This window comes from Mirounga leonina, unplaced genomic scaffold, assembly GCF_011800145.1.
Source record: "Mirounga leonina isolate KUSES-001 unplaced genomic scaffold, KU_Mleo_1.0 Mir_173, whole genome shotgun sequence".
Lineage (NCBI taxonomy): Eukaryota > Metazoa > Chordata > Mammalia > Carnivora > Phocidae > Mirounga > Mirounga leonina.
In genome coordinates, this window is record NW_023270447.1 from 54,255,151 (window position 1) to 54,275,932 (window position 20,782).

A 20,782-nucleotide genomic window follows, 5' to 3' on the forward strand; every position below is an offset into this window, starting at 1 on the left:
ACGCAAAGATGAAAAAAAGAACAAAGAAAATGGGGGGAAATGTAGGTAAATCTAAATGAAAATTGACTGCATAGAACAATGATAATAATTTGTGGGGTTTAAAATTTTTCTACAAAACTAAAGTACCTAACAAAATAAACAGTATATATATAAGTTGAGAGGAATGTAAATGGAAAATAAACAGTTGTAAGATCCTTACAATATATTAATTTTAGAATTTGATGAGTCAGATATCCATTGTCTGATTTCCAAAGAAATTTGCCACAAGATTTTTAAAGAGTATATAATTACCAAATGGAAAGAGGAAAGGGATATGAAGGAGTAACAAAAATAACCAATGTAACAGAAGAGGGAAAACAGAACATTTCTACAAAGCACATAACATCATATATTTCACCCAAAATATATGAGTAATTACATTAAATCTGGCTGTTGAAAATGATAAGCTTGAAATGCAAAGATTATATAGATTAAAGATGACTCATCAACCAGCTGTATGTTATCATGAAGCAACACATTAAAATATAATAACACAGAAAGGTTAACAAAAAAGGGTAAAAAGGTTAACAATAAAGGGTAAAAAGAGATATACCAAAAAAACACTACCCAAAACTGGTGTACCTATAATAAAATTAAAACAGAATATAAAGCCAAAAACATTCCTAGAGAAAAAGAAAATAATAAGGGAAAAGGTTCAGTTTGCTAGGATGTTATAATAATTCTATATTTGCATGTATCTAATAGTACAGCCTAGAATGCACAAATGAACAGCATCACCCATAAAAATTAACAAAACCACAATCATTGCAGGAGATTTCAATATATCATGTTCAGTAATTGATAGAACAATCAAAAATAAAGATTTAGAAGATTTGAACAATTTAAAATACTTGATCCAATGGACATATATAAAATACTACACCTAACAACTGCATAGTGAACATATTTCTAAAAACAAAACAATAAACAAATTGGATCACAAATTAGGTCATTAAGCAGTGTATTAGTTATCTATGATGTAACAAATTACCACAAACTAAGCAGTTTAAAACAATAAATACTGATTATCTCATAGTTTCTGTTGGTCAGAACCTAGGCATGGCTTAGCTGGGATCTCTGCTTCAGAGTCTCTCACAAGGCTGCAATTGATGTGTCTGCCAGAGTTGGATCTCATCTGGAGGCTCACCTGGGGAAGGATTTCCCCATTTCCAGGCTCATTTATATGGTTTTGGGGATGATTCCATTACTTTTGGGCTGTTGGAGTTCTTTGCCACTATTCCTCACCAATACAGTCACTTGCTTCATCAAAGCCAACAAGAAAGTCTCTAGCAAGACAGAAGTTAAATCCTATGTAATTTAATTAAAGAACTGATATCTCATCACTTTGTTGTACAGACAGTGCCCAACTTACCATGATTCAACTTACAATTTTTTGATTTTATGATGGTGCAAAAGCAAAACACATTCAGTAGAAAGTGTACTTCAAATTTTGACTTTTGATCTTCTTCTGAGCTAGTGATATGCAGTACAATACTCTCTTGTGAAGCCAGGCAGTAGCCGCAAACCACAGCTCCCACTCAGCTATATAATCACAAGGTTGTGATTACACTTACAACCATTTTGTTTTTCACTTTTAGTACGGTATTCAATAAGTTACATGAGATATTCAACATTTTATTATAAAATAGGCTTTGTGTTAGATGATTTTGCCCAACTGAAAGCTAATGTAAGTTTCTGAGAGTGTTAAGGTAGGTGTATTAAATGCATTTTCAACTTACGGTACTTTCAACTTAGAATATTTTCAACTTATCATGGATTTATTGGGACATAACCCCATCATAAGTCAAGGAAGATCTATCACAGATCCCACTCAAAGTGAGGGAAGGGTATTAAACAAGTGTATGAATATGCAGAGGTAGGAATCACAGGGAGCCATCTTAGACTCAGCCTGTCACAGAAAGTATCAATAAATTGCAAAGGACTGAAATCATACAAAGTGTACTATCCCATACTAATATAACACTGTATGTTACCTATACTGAATTAATTATTCATACTGCTGTAATTATGGTGCAAACATTAACAAAGTTTACTTTTAAAAAAATGTTTGAAATTTTTTACATATACTTATTTCCATGTGAATTCTAAATAAATACTTGTGAATATGATAGTTGCCATTCCTCTGATTAAACTCTCCACTATGTCCTGTAATAATATATTTCTAAAAAATTGGTAATTGAAATATCTGGATCTCCTATGGATCTGTTTCTATTGTCTGTTTCTCTAGGTTTTCAGGAAAATTTTTACTTATGGCATGCCTTATTATTTTTCACTGAGTAGATCAATGGAAACAAAACACTGAGAGATATGTTTGAGGTTCAACTGGTTTTTACTCCTGGAAACATCTAGGCAAAAATATAGATCATCTTACTGTAGTCAAAGATGGAGATGATTCAAAATTGGGCCTCATTTCTTCTGAGTGCTGGTCTACTTTCAGTTTACCCTTATTCCTTAGGTGTATTGCTTCAAGGTCCCAAATGAAACTGTCTGGGGTGTTCACTAGAGTTCTTTGATAGGACCTGAGCTGTACTCTCTCTCATCCCTCTCACCCCTAACCCTGTGAAATTATGGAAATAAGAACTGAATAATAAAGCTGAAATTAACTTTGTAGATGGATTTAACATCAGATTAGACTTAACTGAAGAGATAATTAGTGAATATGAAGTAAATCAGAAGAAAATTATCCAAGTGAAGCATGGAGAGACAATGGAATAATGACTAAAAGACATATGGGGCAGAATGAAAGATATTACACATATGTAATTAGATTCTAGACTTAAAAGAGAGAGAGAATAACTCACAACCTTTATAAAAGGGACATTACTAATATTTCCAAAAATTGATGGGCATTAAGAGACATACTAGGGCGCCTGGGTGGCTCAGTTGGTTAAGCGACTGCCTTCGGCTCAGGTCATGATCCCAGGGTCCTGGGATCGAGTCCCACATTGGGCTCCTGGCTCAGCAGGAAGCCTGCTTCTCCCTCTCCCACTCCCCCTGCTTGTGTTCCTGCTCTCGCTGTCTCTGTCTCTGTCAAATAAATAAATAAAATCTTTAAAAAAAAAAAAAAAAGACATACTAAATAAACCCTAAGAACTCCAGGCAAGATAAATAAAAAGAAAGCCACACCTAGGCACATATTAGTTAAATCTCTGAAAAACAAAGAAAGAGAAAATCCTAAAAGCAGTCAAAGAGGAAAAGGTTTACCATCTAGGAACAAAAATAAATACAATAGCTGCTTTCTTCCCAGAAACAATGGAAGCCAGAAGAAAATAAAATGTCTTCAAAGTAATGAAAAAAACAAGCTTTCTTAACCTATAATGCTGTTTCCAGTTTAAAAAAATATACTCTTCAAAAATGAAGTTAAGAAAAAAAAAATAAGGTGAGATAAAGACATTTTGAAAACATATTTAAAAAGAGAATTTTTTTGTTAATACACCCACAATAAAGGAAAAACTAAAAGATATTCTTCAAACAGAAGAAAAATGGCATGAGATGGAAGAAAATGCAGAAGGGAATAAAAAACAACAGAAAGAGTAAAGAGAAAGTAAATCTAAATGCATATTGGCAGTATAAAACAATAATGATGTCTTATAGGACCTAAAATGTATACAGAATTAAAACATAACAAAATACATAAAACTTAAGAAAACAATAAATGGATATTAAGTGTTGTTCTAATTCCTTGCTTTGTCTGAAAAGTAGTAAAACCCTTCATTTATATTAGGTTTTAAAAATTCAGGAGTACATGTTTAACCTCTATCATAATCACATTAAGAAAAGGGGTGCCTGGGTGGCTCAGTCGTTAAGCATCTACCTTTGGCTCAGGTCTCATGATCCCCGGGTCCTGGGATGGATCCCCACATTGGGCTCCCTGCTCAGCGGGGAGTCTGCTTCTCCCTCTCCATCTGCCCCCTGCTTGTGTTCCCTCTCTCGCTGTCTCTTTCTCTCTGTCAAAATAAATGGATAAAATCTTAAAAAAAAAAGAGAGAATATATAATAAACAAAGATTGTATATCTTTGCAGGATACAAGGTTATGATATAAAATCTACTCACTTCCCTATATACCAGCAATGAAGAATTCTAATTTGAAATTAAAAACAGTATCATTTACATGAGCACCCCAAAAATGAAATATGTAGGTCTAAATCTAACAAAATTCCAGGCACAGACAGTTTCGCTGATGAATTCTACCAAATATTTAAGGATGAAAACACCAATCTTATATAAACTCTTCTAGAAAAAGAGAGAGATGCAACATTTTTTCTTAAGATTTTATTTATTTATTTGACAGAGACACAGCAAGAGAGGGAACACAAGCAGGGGGAGTAGGAGAGGGAGAAGCAGGCCTCCTGCGGAGCAGGAGCCCGATGCAGGGCTTGATCCCAGGACCCTGGGATCATGACCTGAGCCGAAGGCAGCCGCTTAACCACTGAGCCACCCATGCGCCCCGAGATGCAACATTTCTGAACTTGACCTATGAGTGATGTTGCCAGATAAAATACAGGATGCCAAATTAAATGTGAATTTCAGAAAAGCAGTAAGTATTTTTTAGTATAAGTATACATGGGATTTTTATTTGCTAAATCTAGCAACCCTTTATGAAGCCAGATAAGCTTGCTACCAAAATATGTTAACATTACAAGAAAAGAAAATCATATGCCAGTTTCTCTCACAAACACAGATGCAAAATTCCTAAATAAAACATCAGTAAAGTGCATCCAGAATTAAATGAAAAATAATATATAACATTCAAATATCAACCAGTGTAATTCACAACATTAACAGAATAAAGAAGAAATTTTTTATGGCTATTTCAATCTATGCAGGGCAAGCACTTAGTAAACCTCAATTCAATTATAATTGCTAAGAGATATTCTTTTTTAAAAAAAGCACAGACAGAAATTTCCTTATCTTTATAAAGTGTTGCTACAGAAAACCTACAAGTAACATCACTTCTAGTTTAAACACTGAAATCTCTGTAAGAATGGGAATAATTCAGAGAGGCCCTCTAGTACCACTCCTTTCACTAAACACAAGTTCACTTCTCAAACTGAACACCCCAAAAACGAATAATCAAGTTAAAAAATGGGCAGAAGACATGGACAGACACTTCTCCAAAGACATATGAATGGCTAACAGATACATGAAAATATGTTCAACATCATTAGCCATCAGGGAAATTCAAATCAGAACCACATTGAGATACCACCTTATACCAGTGAGGATGGCAAAAATTGACAAGGCAAGAAACAAAAAATGTTGGAGAGGATGTAGAGAAAGGGGAACCCTCTTACACTGTTGGTGGGAATGCAAGTTGGTACAGCCACTTTGGAAAACAGTATGGAGGTTCCTCAAAAAGTTAAAAATAGAACTACCCTATGACCCAGCAATTGCATTACTGGGTATTTACCCCAAAGATACAGATGTAGTGATTCGAAGGGGCACATGTGCCCCAATGTCCATAGCAGCAATGTCCACAATAGCCAAACTGTGGAAGGAGCCAAGATGCCCTTCAACAGACGAATGGATAAAGAAGATGTGGTTCATATATAAAATGGAATATTACTCAGCCATCAGAAAGGATGGATATCCACCATTTGCATCGACATGGATGGAACTGGAGGAGATTATGCTAAGTGAAATAAGTTAAGCAGAGAAAGACAATTATCATATGGTTTCACCCATATGTGGAACATAAGGAATAGCATGGAGGACATTAGGAGAAGGAAGGGAAAAATGAAGGGGGGGAATCAGAGGGGGAGACGAACCATGAGAGACTATGGACTCTGGGAAACAAACAGCGTTTCAGAGGGGAGGGAGTGGGAGGATGGGTTAGCCCAGTGATGGGTACTAAGGAGGGCACGTATTGCATGGAGCACTGGGTGTTATATGCAAACAATGAATCTTGAACACTACATCAAAAACTAATGAAGTACTGTATGGTGACTAACATAACATAATAAAATAAAATTTAAAAAACAAAATAGTAAAATTATATAATATAAAATGTTGCCTTAAAGTATTACCTTTTTTACACTTGCTTCATGAAACATTATTCAGACCTTTCACATGCATTTTAAACATTAGCATCTTCTTCACTAACCAGAGTTAGTCTCCCAATTTTTCAAAGCACATGATCTTAATTTTTGTTTAAGTGGTTTGAGATAGGAGCATTTAAAAAATCTGGATATGGTACTTTTCCTGGGAATTTTAATCTCAAGTCACAAGAACTCATTTGCTCTTCATGAGCTCTACCCTGAAACCCTTTCAAACCCAGTCTTTAACAGGCTTATTTATAATGGCATCTAAAGTTTTAATTGTAAAATTATTATCTCCCCTCCCATTAGAAAATCTGTGCTGAAGTTCTTTGCCATCTTTTTAAGCTGATCACATCAGGGAACCTGTTTTCAGTATCCAAAACTTGTATTGCCTGAAGTTTTAGACTGTGTGTCTTTTTTAAACAGTTTTTTCTTCTTCCTAAATAAAATAGTTTTAAGGACTCAACTATAGGGTAATTTCCTTTTTCCTTTGGGACAGTTTTGGGAAAAGAACTTTGCCATATATGCACTGTCATCATTTAAAGTGGATCAAAGTATTATAAGTGAGCAAGTGAGTGAGGTGAAGGATATGGCTGAAGTGGAATGGAGAGTCTAGAACAGTGTATATAGACACATCCAATATAGATGTTACTACCCTTATGTGGGTATTTCAATTTAAATTAAATGGCTAATTTAATAATTATGTTAATCATTAAATTATAATTCAATTCCTTGGTCACACTGGCTATACTTTCAAGGGATCTATAGCCACACAGGCTGGTGGCTGGTGTATTATACAGTGCAGATATAAATTACTTCTATCATTGCAGGAAGTTCTTTTGGGTAGCTGTAGTCTGGAAGGTGTTCTGTAACCTCAGTAATTTAATTTAGTTGATTTCTAGGAATGATCATATTGATGGTAGTAGTCAGACTTCTCCCCTTACCCATAATTCAACACCCCAGCCAACACTTTCCCTTCACCCATACAGACACAGATCAAAGATGCATTAATATCTCAGTTTCTAAAATAGAGTTAGTGATCCAAGGTTATTAGTATTGTTAGTATAGTACAGAGATTTATACTGTGTTCATCTGAAACACAAGGTATACCCTTTCCTCTATGTTGTTGTCAAGGAAAAAAAAAAACCCAAATTGCTTTGTGGTGAAAAGATCGGTACTTCTGGGAGTCAGAGAGGCCTGAATTTGAATGTTACTCTGTATAATCTTGGATAAACCACTTATTCTCTCAGAATCTTCATATGCTTGCTTCATGGAGTGAGGATTGAATGAGACGTGTAATGATGTGTAATTTATTGTACATAGCTCCTTGCACATTACAGATGCTTCCTTCCCTCTTTATTCCTCTAAGTCCAAAAAGACATCTAATGAATATTAATTCACTAATACTTCCATTCATAAATTCACCAGAAGATATTTATTGAGCATTTACTATATGCAAAGATTTCTTCTCTGTGGTAGGAATATAGCAGTGAACCAAAACAGGTAAGAATCTCTGTCTTCATGGTGCTTACATTTTCACAGGAGGAGACAGACTATAAATGATATAAATAAGTAACATAGTGTATCAGAAAGTGATCATTTCTTTTTTTTTTTTTAAGTTTTATTTATCTATTTGAGAGAGAGAGAGAATGAGTCAGAGAGGAGAGCACAAGCAGGGTGAGGGGCCGAGGGAGAAGCAGACTCCCTACTGGATATGGTAGTCTGCTTCTCCCTCGGCCCCTCACCCTGAGCTGAAGGCAGATGCTAACCAACTGAGCCACCCAGGTGCCCCAGAAGTGATCATTTCTAAGGGAAGGAAGAAAAAAAAAACAAGGAAGGAGGATAAAAGTATGTTGGGTGGGGTCTGTAGTTTTCTAGAAAAAGTGGGCAGGTGACAATTGAATAAAGACCTGGAGGAAGGGAGTTAGTGAATGTACTCTGTCTGGGGGCAAGACCATTTCAGGCAGGGGGAATAGTAACCACATATACCCTGAAGTGGGAAATCAGGCTTCCAATTTTCCAGGAATATCAAGAAGACAAGTGTGGCTCAGGAAAGGAGAAGGAGGTGAAGTAAGAGATTAGAGGAAAGAGAAATAAGGCATATTAAGGATATTGTCTTTTTATCTCAGAGTAAAAAGTGGAAGATTTTGAGTAGAGGATTGACATGGTCTGACTTATATTTTAATAGCTTCATTATGGCCACTCTGATGAGAGAATACACTAAAGATGAGCAAGGGCAATGCAAGGAAATCAGGAGGCTAATGCAGTAATAGAGGAGAGAGAAGATGGAGGCTTCACATTGCACATAACAGTGCAATGTGATCAAATTCTGAATGTGTTTTAACATTTCAGCTCTCAGAACTTGTGAATAAATGGGAAGGAGGAAATCAAGGATAACACCAAGGTTTTTGACTTGGTCAGCTGGAAGATTGGTGTCATTTATTGAAATGGAAACACTTTCTATATTCTACTCTAATGTATTCTTATCTTACTTTTCCTCCTCACTTCCCAAGGTTTGGGGCTGTCTTGTCCATGTGTTATCCACAATACCTAGTACATTTCTTCTTTTTTTATTTAGTACAGAGTAATTGCAACCTACTTTCATGAATTAAATTGATTTTAGATGTTCCATCAACCCCAAAATGGAGACAGCTATATTTAGGACCGCTAATAACAAGGAAGAGTGTTTTCCTTATGTTGCTGCTTGTAACAGAAAGCAGATTTGGCTTGTTGGCTTCCCTTTAATACTGCAGGATGTCTGCCTCCATAAATCCTTCATACTGCTAACCTTCAACATTTCTATCTTTTTTAGGTTTTTAGCTTATAATCTGAATCTAGCAAAGGCAGATTAGTTGACATTTTTTCCTTTCTCTTTTTACATTCATTGAATAAAGCAGAAGGCAATAATTTTATACTAAGTGGAAGAGAGAGGGGTGAGTAGGTCTTTATGTGATGCTAACCAAAGTCTAAGTACTACCATGTTTCCTCAGGAGGGGCAAAGAACCTGGGGAAGGGAAGCAAGTGACTGTCACAGAAACCACCTTTCCTAATTTTTGCTTTTAGTAAATGAGATATTGGTTGCCAATTCCTTTTGATCTTAGCTATATGGTTTTCCCAGTTTGCAGTTTGCTTTTTCATCCATAGATATTTACTTGAGTAGGGTAAATCTCTCAAGTACCATTATTAATCTTTGGATCTGCCCTGTATTTCTTTGTCCTTCATTTGATCTGCACCAGTCCTGATGCTGCATGTTGAGCTATTTTGATAGTGATATCTACTTGGAAGGACTCAGTGAACATTTTTTGCATTTGACTAAAAACAGATTGTGGGTGGCTATATGTCTTAAATTGTTCTGCTGTTTTCTTTCCCTGAAGGAAAAAAAAAATCAACTTAGAACTTATTAAAACTAAGTATTTGGCTGTTAGGAGCTCTTTTAGGGTTGCCAATTGTAATTCTTTTCTACTAAAAAAATAAACAACAATAGGTGGATTTAAAAGAACAGGTTAAAAAATTTAAGTTTGGGATTGTAGGATTGTTAAACTACTCACTTTTCTTGTATGTTGGTTTCATCATTTTATCTGTAAGTGATAGAGTATTTTGATGATGTAGACCATTATTTAAATAGTGAAGAGAGAAAACATCTCCAGAAATAAGTTGTCTGCAAAAGATAAGTGTTGTGAGTGGAAAAATTTGTTTTTTTATAGTGTCCATTCCTTGCTTTCAGAATTTTGTGATTAAAAACTATTTGTGATTTTATTTTATTTTTTTTGCCAAGTCAACAATGATTTATTTATTTATTTATTTATTTATTTATTGTCCCTCATACTAACATCTTTTATTAAAACTTTTTATTTTTTATTATTTTTAAAATTTTTTAAATTTTAATACACATTTATTTGCTATATCCTTTTTTATTATTAATATATAATGTATTATTTGTTTCAAGGGTACAGTTCTGTGATTCATCAGTCTTACACAATTCACAGTGCTCACCATAGCACATACCCTCCCCAATGTCCATCACCCAGCCACCCTATCCCTCCCACCCCCCTCCGGGCGCCTGGGTGGCTCAGTCATTAAGTTTCTGCCTTTGGCTCAGGTCATGACCCCAGGGTTCTGGGATCCAGCTTTGCTCAGCACGGAGCCTGCTTCTCCCTCTTCCACTCCCCCTGCTTGTGTTCACTCTCTCGCTGTATCTCTCTCTGTCAAATAAATATTTGTGATTTTAAACAAGAATAAATCTTGGTATGACAAACATGGGTGGATCTAGAGGATATAATGCTAAGTGAAATAAGTCAGTCAGAGAAAGACAAATACCATATGATTTCACTTATTGTGGAATTTAAGAAACAAAACCAAGAAAAAAAAGAGAAACAAAAAAAGCAGACTCTTAAATATAGAGAATAAACGGGTATTTATCAGAGGGAAGGTGGGGGGGATTAAGAGTATACTTACTGTGATGAGCACTGAGTAATGTATAGCATGTTGAATGAACCATACTGTACACCTGAAACTAATATAACACTGTACTTTAATTATACTGGAATTAAAAGAAAACAGTGCAAAAAAAATCTTGGTATGACAAATGTTAGAATAAAGGCAGTTCACCTTTATTGAATATTTTACAATGTATCAGATACCATTTAAGCACTTAGTATATGTTAACAAGTTTGATAAAATCCCAATGAACCAGTAGGGTTATCACTCCCATTTTACTGATGAGAACTGAGAGAGAACTTTCTCAAGATTATACAACTATAAATGATGGGGCTTAGAAATCAGTGGCTTTCTGGCTTAATAGCCTTCTCCTCACTTTGAGCATATTTAATAACATGAGTTTCTGAAGGATCTATGCCTTTAGATAACTTCTATGCCCACTTCTAAAATAATAAATGGTTTAGTGGGAATTAATAGATTGTATATAATGTCAGAATAAAGGATTTTGTGTAGATCTCTAAAATGTTCAAAGTTGTTCCCTAACCTCACTGTGCATAAGAATCACTTGAAGAGTTTTTGAGGGGAAAAAAAAAATCTGGACCCCTTCCAGACTACCTGAATTTGAATCACTGGGAGCAGGACTTCAGTATATCTGTCTTTCTAGCCCAGCATGAGGCAGACATTTATGCACCAGTGATATATAGTATGTAACAAAATAGACTAAAACAAAAACAATATGTGATGAGGATGAATAATTATGGTGGCTAACATTTGTAGAGTACTTTTGTATTATCTCATTTAATCCTTATAACAGATAACCTTGTAAATTAAGTTGGTATTATTACCTCCAGTTTGTAGATGGGGAAACTAAATCTTAGAGTAGCCAGTTAACATGGCCAGAGTCACACAGATAATAAACACATGATAGACCTAGAATTTGAAAACAGATCTGCCAGACTACAGGACATAGAACATCCCATAGTTGACCTATTAAATTATAGTAGATTATAGATCAGAGAGAACTAAGTACTGAATATGAATTGTTATTGTAGGTTTTTTTTTTTTGCTTAAAAAAGAAGGTATCAAAAGCATTTATAAAATTTACTGTTTGTATGCCATCTCCTTTTTATCCATTTTCTATTAATGACAGTAGATCATCATAGTTGGTAAATTCCCTAAGAGCCAGTTTCACTTTTAAAAATTTGGTTAATGCGTATATGTAACTGTAACTGAGATTTGTATTGAGGCTCAGATGTCTATATATATCTCCTCCTACTTCTCTGATACTTCCGTTTAATATTTTGTCTGATTCTATTTTTCCTACATACTCCTTAAATGTTGACATTCCAGAGTTTCCATCATGGGGCTTTTCTTTTCTTTGTTCACATTATCCCTCATTTCAGATAAACTTAATCCACTCTTAAGACTTTTGCAAAGACTTTAAAAAATATGGTTTTGTAACACATAACATGAAATGTATCATCTTAATCATTTTTAAGTATATAGTTCAATAGTGTTAAATATATACACATTGTTGTGAAACAGATCTCCAGAATGTTTTCATCTTGCCAAACTGAAACTCTATACCCATTAATCTACAACTTTCCCTTTTTCCCTCCTCCCACTCCTGGTAACTACCATTCTACTTTCTGTTTCTATGAATTTCACTATTCTAGGGACTTCCTGTGAGTAGAATCATACGGTATTTGTCATTTTTTGACATTTGACATTTTTTGGCTTATTTCACTTATAATGTCCTCAAGATTTATCCATGTTATAGCCTGTGATGGTATTTCCTTCTTTTTTAAAGCTGAATACTATTCCATTGTATGTATATACTGTATTTTCTTTATCCATTGCTGTTGATGGGCATTTGGGTTGCTTCTACTTCTTCACTATTGTGAATTGTGGTGCTGTGAATATTGGTATACAAACATCTCTTTGAGACCCTGCTTTCAATGATTTTGGATACATACCCAGAAGTGAGACTGCTGGATCCTTTGGTAGTTCTGTTTTTTCCAAATACCTTTTTTTTTTTTTTTTTAAGAAAGAACAACATGGAGGTAGAGAGGGGCAGAGGGAGAGGGACAGAGAGAATCTTAAGCAGGCTCCACACTGAGTGCGGAGCCTGACATTGGACTCGATCTCATGACCCTGAGATGATGAACTGAACCAAAATCAAGTCAGACGCTTAACTGACTGAACCACCAGGCACCCCTTTTCAAGTACTTTTAAAGTAGATGACTCATGACTCCAAACTCGGTATCTTGAACTCACACATTTTAGATTCTTAACAATCTGTTGGACATCTCTATATGAATGTCCCATACTTCATACTTCAGTTTTACTTCAGTAAAACTGAAGACCTCAGATCCTCTTCTCACCAGCCTGTCCCTTTGCTCATGTTCTTGGGTTCATGGCATGCATTCATTTATTCATTCATGTGTTCAGTATATGTTAACTCACACAGCCTAGGGATGAGGCACTGTTGGTGTTGAGGACACATCAGTGAACAAAATAAAGTCATTTGGGTCTCACATTCTAGTGAGGGAAGACAGATAACAAACAAGGAGACAAATAAATAGGTAGAGTGTCATGCATGGCTAGAGGAGTTCTCTTTTAGATGGAATGGCTAGGGAAGGTCTCTCTGAGATGACCTTTGAGTAGAAACCTTACTGAAGTGAGGGAGTGAGATATGTGGATATCTGAAGGAAGAGCATTGCAGGCAGAAGGAAGAATAAGTATAAGGGGTTTAATGTGAGAGCATATTTCACTTGTTCAGGAAATTGTAAGGAAATCAGCAACTAGAATTAGTGAACCTCAGGGATAGTGGAAGAAGATGATGTCAGAGAAGGAGCTGGAGGCAACTAATGTAGTCTTTAAGGTCAGAATGAGGTCTTTGACCTTTACTCTGATGTTATGGGAAGGCATTAGAGTAGGGAAAGGGTTTTGACTTGACATTTGTAAGTATCATGCTGGCTTCTGTGTGAACAGGCAGTAAGCAAGTGGGGCAAAGATAGAAGCAGGGAGACCAGTTTGGAAACTATTGAAATACCAATCCAGAGGAGAGATGATGGTTTAGACTAGGGTGGTAATAAAAAAAATTGGTCAGATTCTACATTTTGGAGGTAGAATAAAGAATTTCTCATAGGTCAGATGTGGAATGTAAGAGAACGGAATTGAGGATGACTATATGATTTTTGACTTGAGCTATGGAATCTCTAGAATTGCTTGCCAGTTGTGATGATTGGGAGGACTGGAGCAGGAACTGCCTATACAGTCACCCAAGCCAGAAGCCTGGGCATCATTCTCAACAATTTTCTCTTTTCAATTCGTATTTCACAGTGCTGACCAAATGATGTTCCTTCCTGAAGGGCAAATTTCAGTTGCAGCAGTTGCCTGCCCATTATCTTCAGGTTAAGTAAAACTTTTAATGCCTGTATTTATACTGCTTCTCATAATCTAACTCTTGCTTACCTTTCCAACTATCTCCTCATTGCTTCCTGACCCAAACCTTTGTTGAAGCCACACAAAACTACTTTCCACTTCCTGAACAGACTTACCCCCCCCATTTTTTTTTCCCTTGTCCCTGACTGCTCTTACTCAGCTTTTTACCCCAGAAGAGCCTTGCTTTAACACTTGGTTCAAATATCACCCCTTCCCAGCTTTTTTTCCTGGCATTCAAATCACTTCTACTCTTTTGCCTTCATATAGTATCTTATATATTTCTCTCTTGAAGGTTATAATAAATGGAAGGAAGAGTCATCAGCTTTTGAGTCATACAGTAGAGTACTTGAAGAAGGCTTAGAAAAGGGTCATCATAGTGATTAACATATTTGGAAAGTAGGAATTTGAAAGAACATTTTTTTTTTTTTTGAAGATTTTATTTATTTATTCGTGAGAGACAGAGAGAGAGACAGAGGCAGAGGGAGAAGCAGGCTCCCCGCGGAGCAGGGAGCCCGATGCGGGACTTGATCCCAGGACCCTGAGATCATGACCTGAGCCGAAGGCAGATGCTTAACCGACTGAGCCACCCAGGCGTCCCTGAAAGAACATTTAGAAGAATTTAAATATAGTAGATTATTGGAAACAGTCTGTTACAGATACTTACAGAAAATCAAGTAATTATTTATGGGAAAAAAAAAAAAGATTTTCCTTTCTGCCCAGAAAGAAAGAGGAGAAAATGGTGTTAAGCATCTTTTTGAGGCCTCATTGGCTTCCCACCATAATCTCATTGTCTTTCTTTAGAACTCTACAATTTAGTGTGGACACTTAAATCTACTACTTTTGTTTCTCTGGCCTTTTACTTGCATAGCTGAGAAAGTTTCATTCCAAAATGGACCCTTTTCTTATAGCTCATTTGATTAACATAATACTAATGAGGTCTGTGAAATAAGAGAAAAAATATATACTGGTCTCTGTCCCCCAGTTCCTGGCACAGAGCTTCTAAAATCCTTATAATTTCTTAAGTGATAAGAATCTAGTGGTATCTTTTGTTCTAATATTTGGTTTTTGACCTTGGTTCCTGTTGTAGAACTCCTAAATCCCTTGGGGAATTTCCTGGGTGATAGGAGTGTCTTTTGTTCTATTGAGGAGACTTTTGGCTCCTGGATAGCTTCAGGATGGGGGCTGATCACCAGAAAGACCAAACCATGATTAGAAGCTTGGAGCTATCATTCCTACCCCCCATCCTCCAGGAGGGGGAGAAGGACTAGAGATTGAATTAGTGATTATTCATGCCTATGTAATGAAGCCTCCATAAAAATCCCAATAATATAGGTTGGGAAGCTTCCAGGTTGGTGAATACATGAAGGTGTGGGGAGGGAGAGTGTGCCCAGAGAGATAATGGAAGCTCAGCATGCCTTCCCATGTGCCTTTCTCCAGGTGTCTCTTCTATCTGGCTGTTCCTGAGTTATATCCTTTTATAATAAGCCAGTAATCTAATAAGTAAAATGTTTTCCTGAGTTCTTTGAGCCACTCTAGCAAATTAATTGAATTGAAGAGAGGGTTGTGGGAACCCCTGATTTATAGCCAGTAGGTCAGAAGCACAGGTAACAGCCTGGACTTGTACTTAGCATCTGAAGGGGGAGTAGGCTTGTGGGACTGAGCCCTTAACTTGTGGGATCTAATGCTGTCTCTAGGTAGATAGTGTCAGAATTGAGTTAAATTGCAGGACACGTAGCTGGTGTTGCAGAATTGCTTGATGTGTAGAAAACCCACACATCTGGTGTCAGTTGAAATAGTGTTGTTTGTAGTAGAGTATTGAGAGTAGAGTAGACACAGTGAAAATTCCACAATTCATGGCTGTAGAATAATGGCCTCTTCCAGAACTTCTCATTGGCTCTACTCAAGGTAAAAACACGAGGGGGAGATGATTTTGTGAATTTAGCATGGACACTTAAATCTACTACTTTTGTTGTTTCCTCAGTACCCAGAATAGTTCCAGGTGAGTAACTAAATATTTGTTGGGTGGGTTAATGTTGGAATGAATAAATGAAATATTCAGATGAATGAATGAGATGTATGAGTGCTATGTAAGTAAATGGAAAATCATAGAGACTTTTAAAGCAAACCAAGAAACAGACTCTTAACTATAGAGAACAAACTGATGGTTACCAGAGGGGAGGTAGGTGGGGGGTGGGTTAAATAGGTGATGGGGATTAAGGAGGGCACTTGTGATGAGCACTGGGTGATGTAAGTGTTAAATCACTAAATTGTACACTGAAGCTGATACTACACTGTATGTTATCTAACTGGAATTTAAATAAAAATTTGAAAAAAAGAAAAATCATTGAGAAAAAGGTGGTGTGAGTCAAATTTTCTTGAAGAAAATGTTTCACATCTGGGTCTTCATCTCCATTAGGCAATAGTAGACATTCCTTCCTTCATGATCCCATATTGTCTTTCACATTAGAATTAGTTGTTTCTGTAACTGCCTGTCCTGGGAGGAACATGTCATTTTTGTTTTCCCTCTGGTCCTAAAACACTGTTCAGTGAATAAAAGAATGAATGAATTTGAACTGGTGGAAAAGAGAATGTTCTGTGTAAAGGATCAGTATGATTGGGTGAGAGAAAGTCTGGGTTTGTTGGAAGAATTCACTTGATGGCAAGATCAGAGCTGTGAATGCTAAAATACTAGTACTTTGTGGGTCCGAAGTTTATTTTTTAGGCATTTTGAAATTATTTGACTCTGACATGCCATAGAGTAATAATTTCAAATTGAACAAGAGTTTACTAATTTAGGAAGTATTTTTCTATATTTTAAGTATTTTTAGGAGATTGAAAAAAGTGGTTAATAGACACAACAAAGCAAGTATTACTGGGGCATCTGGGTGGCTCAGTCAGTTAAGTGTCTAACTTTTGATTTTGGCTTGGGTCATGATCTCAGGGTCTTGAGATCAAGCTGTGCATCAGGCTCTGTGCAGGGGGTGGAGCCTGCTTAAGATTTTCTGTCTTCCTCTCCCCCTCTGGAAAAAAAAGCCAGTATTAGAATAATTATTATTTTCTTAGTTTCACAGGCTTCCCAAACATGTGGGATATGTAGAGTTGCCTATATTTTTAATTCTATCAACTAATAATATATATGATTATATATATATAATGAAAATGTGTTTATCATTTCTATTTTCATAAAATTCTAAATATTTTCTTTTTCTATTTGTTTATAAATTCTTATAACTTAAATGTATTAAGTATTTAGTTTTACTGATCTGTAATCAGTAATTTAGAAATTGGCCAGGTGAGGAGGCTGCTAATAAGAATAAAGCTGATGATATGGGGCACCTAGGTGGCTCAGTTGGTTAAGTATCTGCCTTTAGCTCAGGTCATGATCCTGGAGTTATGGGATTGAGCCCCACTTTGGGTTCTCTGCTCAGTGGGAAGTCTACTCTCTCTTCCTCTCCCTCCCCCCGCCCCCACTCATGCTCTCTTTCTCATTCACTCTCTCAAATAAATAAATAAAAATCTAAAAAGAATAAAGCTAATCATAATGCTGTGATGTAATCATTGAAGCATCACTGAAGAAACATCTGGAAAAATGGTGGTCTGTTATTAACTAATCTGTATTATATTGAGAATAATGAGTATTATACTGAAATTCCTATTTTTATACTTTCACACTATTTCAAGTTGTAATTTATTTCCCATGTATTTCTTAGTCTTTTATAATTTAATTTTTAGTAAAACTTAAAAAGTATGTCTAATAATCTCTTAGGCCTCATATTATTAGACTATTCTCACATTTTTCAGTTTTGTCTAATCCTTCCTTGTAATACCTTCTTTGCCCCTTCTATGACATATTCCTGGTCTTTCCCTCATATCTAACCCTTCTATTTTTATTGTTTTGTTTTTGTCTTTAGCTTTCTCTCCTCTATTTCTTATATGTATGAATTCCCCAAGACTCTATCTCTGTCTCAACTTCTCTTCACCAAAGAAGAAGGCTTATTAGGGGGAGGGAATTAAAATATTTTTAGGGCTGCTTTTATTTGCCTTTAAACATATATTGTTTTACTTAACCTGGCTCTGAATTTTTAAATTACTTTTTGTCTCCATTTGGATATTACCTGAACTGCTTATAGTAAAATTAATTGTTTAAGGGGCGCCTGAGTGGCTCAGTCGTTAAGCGTCTGCCTTCGGCTCGGGTCATGATCCCGGAGTCCTGGGATCGAGCCCCGCATCAGGCCCCCTGCGGAGCAGGGGGTCTGCTTCTCCCTCTCCCACTCCCCCTGCTTGTATTCCCTCTCACGCTGTGTCTCTCTCTCTGTCAAATAAAAAAAAATTTTTTTTAATAAAAAAAAATTAATTGTTTAATATATTTTTGTCCCTGCTAGAAGGTAAGCTATGTTACGTCCATTAGTATATCTCCATTGCCTAGCCCAGAGCTTGGTATATAGTTGGCAATTAATACATATTTGTTAAGTAAACAAATGATATCCTACTGTCACTTTGAAGTTAACATGTTCAAAATTGAACTCATCTGAAATTTTCCTTTGCTTCTATGCCCACTCATTGTTCAGTGTCCAGATCAAATGCCATCTCTTTTCTGAAACTTTCCTTAATCCTCACAAAAATCTCTCTCCCTATTCTATATTCCTTTAGCAAATTATACTTTTATTGTACCTTCATTCTGGATTACATTTTACATATTTATGTACAAAATAGGTTGAGGTCAGGGACTTTCTACCCCAAAGCAGATACATTATTTAACATGATCTAAGGTCTTAGAAAAGGAAAGTGGAGGTGTGTCACTGTTCCTTCCGCATAGTATTGCCCTCTACCCCATCTTACTACTTTCCCCTTATCCTTCAGTCTTTTTTTTTTTTAAGGTTTATTTATTTATTTGAGAGAGAGAATGAGGGAGAGAGAATGTGTGCACGTGCACGAGCAGGGGGAGGGGCTGAGGGAGAGAATCTTTAAGCAGACTCTCTGCTGAGCATGGAGTCCTTCATGGGGCTTGACCTCACAACCCTGAGAGCATGACCTGAGCCAAAACTGAGAGTTGGATGTTCAACTGACTGAGCCACCCAGGTAACCCCGCTTATCCTTCAGTCTTAATTGAGACATTATCTCATCTAGGAAGCTTTCTGAGCCTTGGTCAGGTGTTGACCATGTGACTTTTGTTTTTGTATTTGTTTTTTAAAGATTTATTTACTTTAGAGAGAGAGAGTGTGGGCAGAGGGAGACGGGGAGAGAGAATCCTCAAGCTGACTCCCTGCTGAGCACAGAGCCCAACCTGGGGCTTGATCCCAGGACCCGAAATCATGTCCTGAGCTGAAATCAAGAGTTGGTTGCTCAACCGACTCAGCCACCTGGGCACCTCTGTTTTTGTTTTTTTTTGTAGTCCTCTAGCATCATTAATTTAACAAATAAGTATCGAGTGCCGTTTAGTGCCTGTGTTGTGCTAGGCAACTGGGATAAAGTAAAGAACAAAATTGTTATTATCTTGTCTGTCACATAGCCTACACCTTACAGAAAAAGGCAGACATAAAACAAATAATCACCAAATAAGTAATTAAAAATTACTATGAAGGAAAAGCACAGAGTTCTATGTGAGAGTAAGGCTATGTAGATGGGGGGGGGGGTTGATTAAGAATTCTTTGAAAAAGTATATCTAACAAATTTCAATTATGATGATTAAGATTTAGCCAGACAAGAAATGGGGAAAAGGCATTTCAAACAAACATAGTATATCTTCAAAAGACCTAAGAAATAGAAGAACTTGATGCCTTTGAGGAACAAAAAGACAGGCCCATTTTGGCTGAGGAAATAGTATTAGCTCATTATACAGATGAGGAAACTGAGGCTCAAAGAGGTTCAGTGAGTATAGAACATATTAAGGTCATAAAATTAATAAGTGGGAAAGTCTGGTTTCAAATCTTGGACTTTGTAAATCCTTAGTATTCTTTCCATTATACCTTGGCATTCCCGAGTGAAAATTTGAACAAAATCTTTCCAAACTCTGGTATTTTGTTTCTTTTCCAACACCATAGAAAATTCTTTTACTATTTTCTATTTTTTAGCAAAGGAGATATTTGTATGTGGAGCTATTGCTGTCAAAAGAAAAGGGATAATTGATCTGGCAGTAGGCAGAGATACTTCCATTGAGTATGTGGCTTTGAAAACCCATTTTAGCATTTGTTTGACTCAAAGGATTTATGAGCCTCCAGAGTTGTCGGGGTTCTGTGGAATCCACTGTCTATATTAATCTGTGGTTATCTTTGGTTTTTGCCAGTGGAGCATTACAGCTCTCAAAATTCATAGCAAGCATCTTACATTCTACTTTATTTCAATTTAACAGAATAACATTGTAAACTTGACCCACTTCTGGCAAATATTTAAGTTAATGTTTCACAAAATAACACAACCTCCTTTTGGGAATTGATTTCTAGGCAACTGATAAAGCATTGAAGTGTTACCTTTTTTTTTTTTTCTTTCTCATTTTGATGTGGACTTGGATGGGCAAGGGGAGGGAAGAAGTTGTTATGATGCAGAGGCAAATTTGGAAAGGCAGAGTTTTTTCCTCCAGAGAATCTTTGTTACCCTGTAATGAACTGCCTACAATCCAGGATGTTGCAGCCTGCTTGCTTAGTATCCTGCAGAAATGTCCATATCATGTCAGGTCTGTGCTATGTTCTAAGTAACTGGTGACTTGTTAGCTTAGAGACCAACTTCAGGATTGTTTTATATAAGGAAACTTCCCCCGTGATACTCCTGCCTCCTTTTGTAACCTGGTACAATCGTGGTATTT

The 20,782-nt window shown here is 36.3% G+C and overlaps 1 protein-coding gene across 2 annotated transcripts in view; it reads left to right on the forward strand.

Moving 5' to 3' along the window:
* The window catches only part of FAF1 (Fas associated factor 1), a 500,737-nt gene that overhangs the window by 129,497 nt on the left and 350,458 nt on the right, over positions 1-20,782 (forward strand). The window contains exon 2 of one of the 2 annotated variants that reach the window (XM_035018597.1): positions 13,882-13,952. The exons of the other annotated variant lie outside the window; for it this stretch is intronic. The gene's annotated coding sequence lies outside the window, so the exon portion shown is untranslated. The remainder of the gene's footprint in view (positions 1-13,881; positions 13,953-20,782) is intronic. 2 annotated transcript variants of the gene reach the window in all.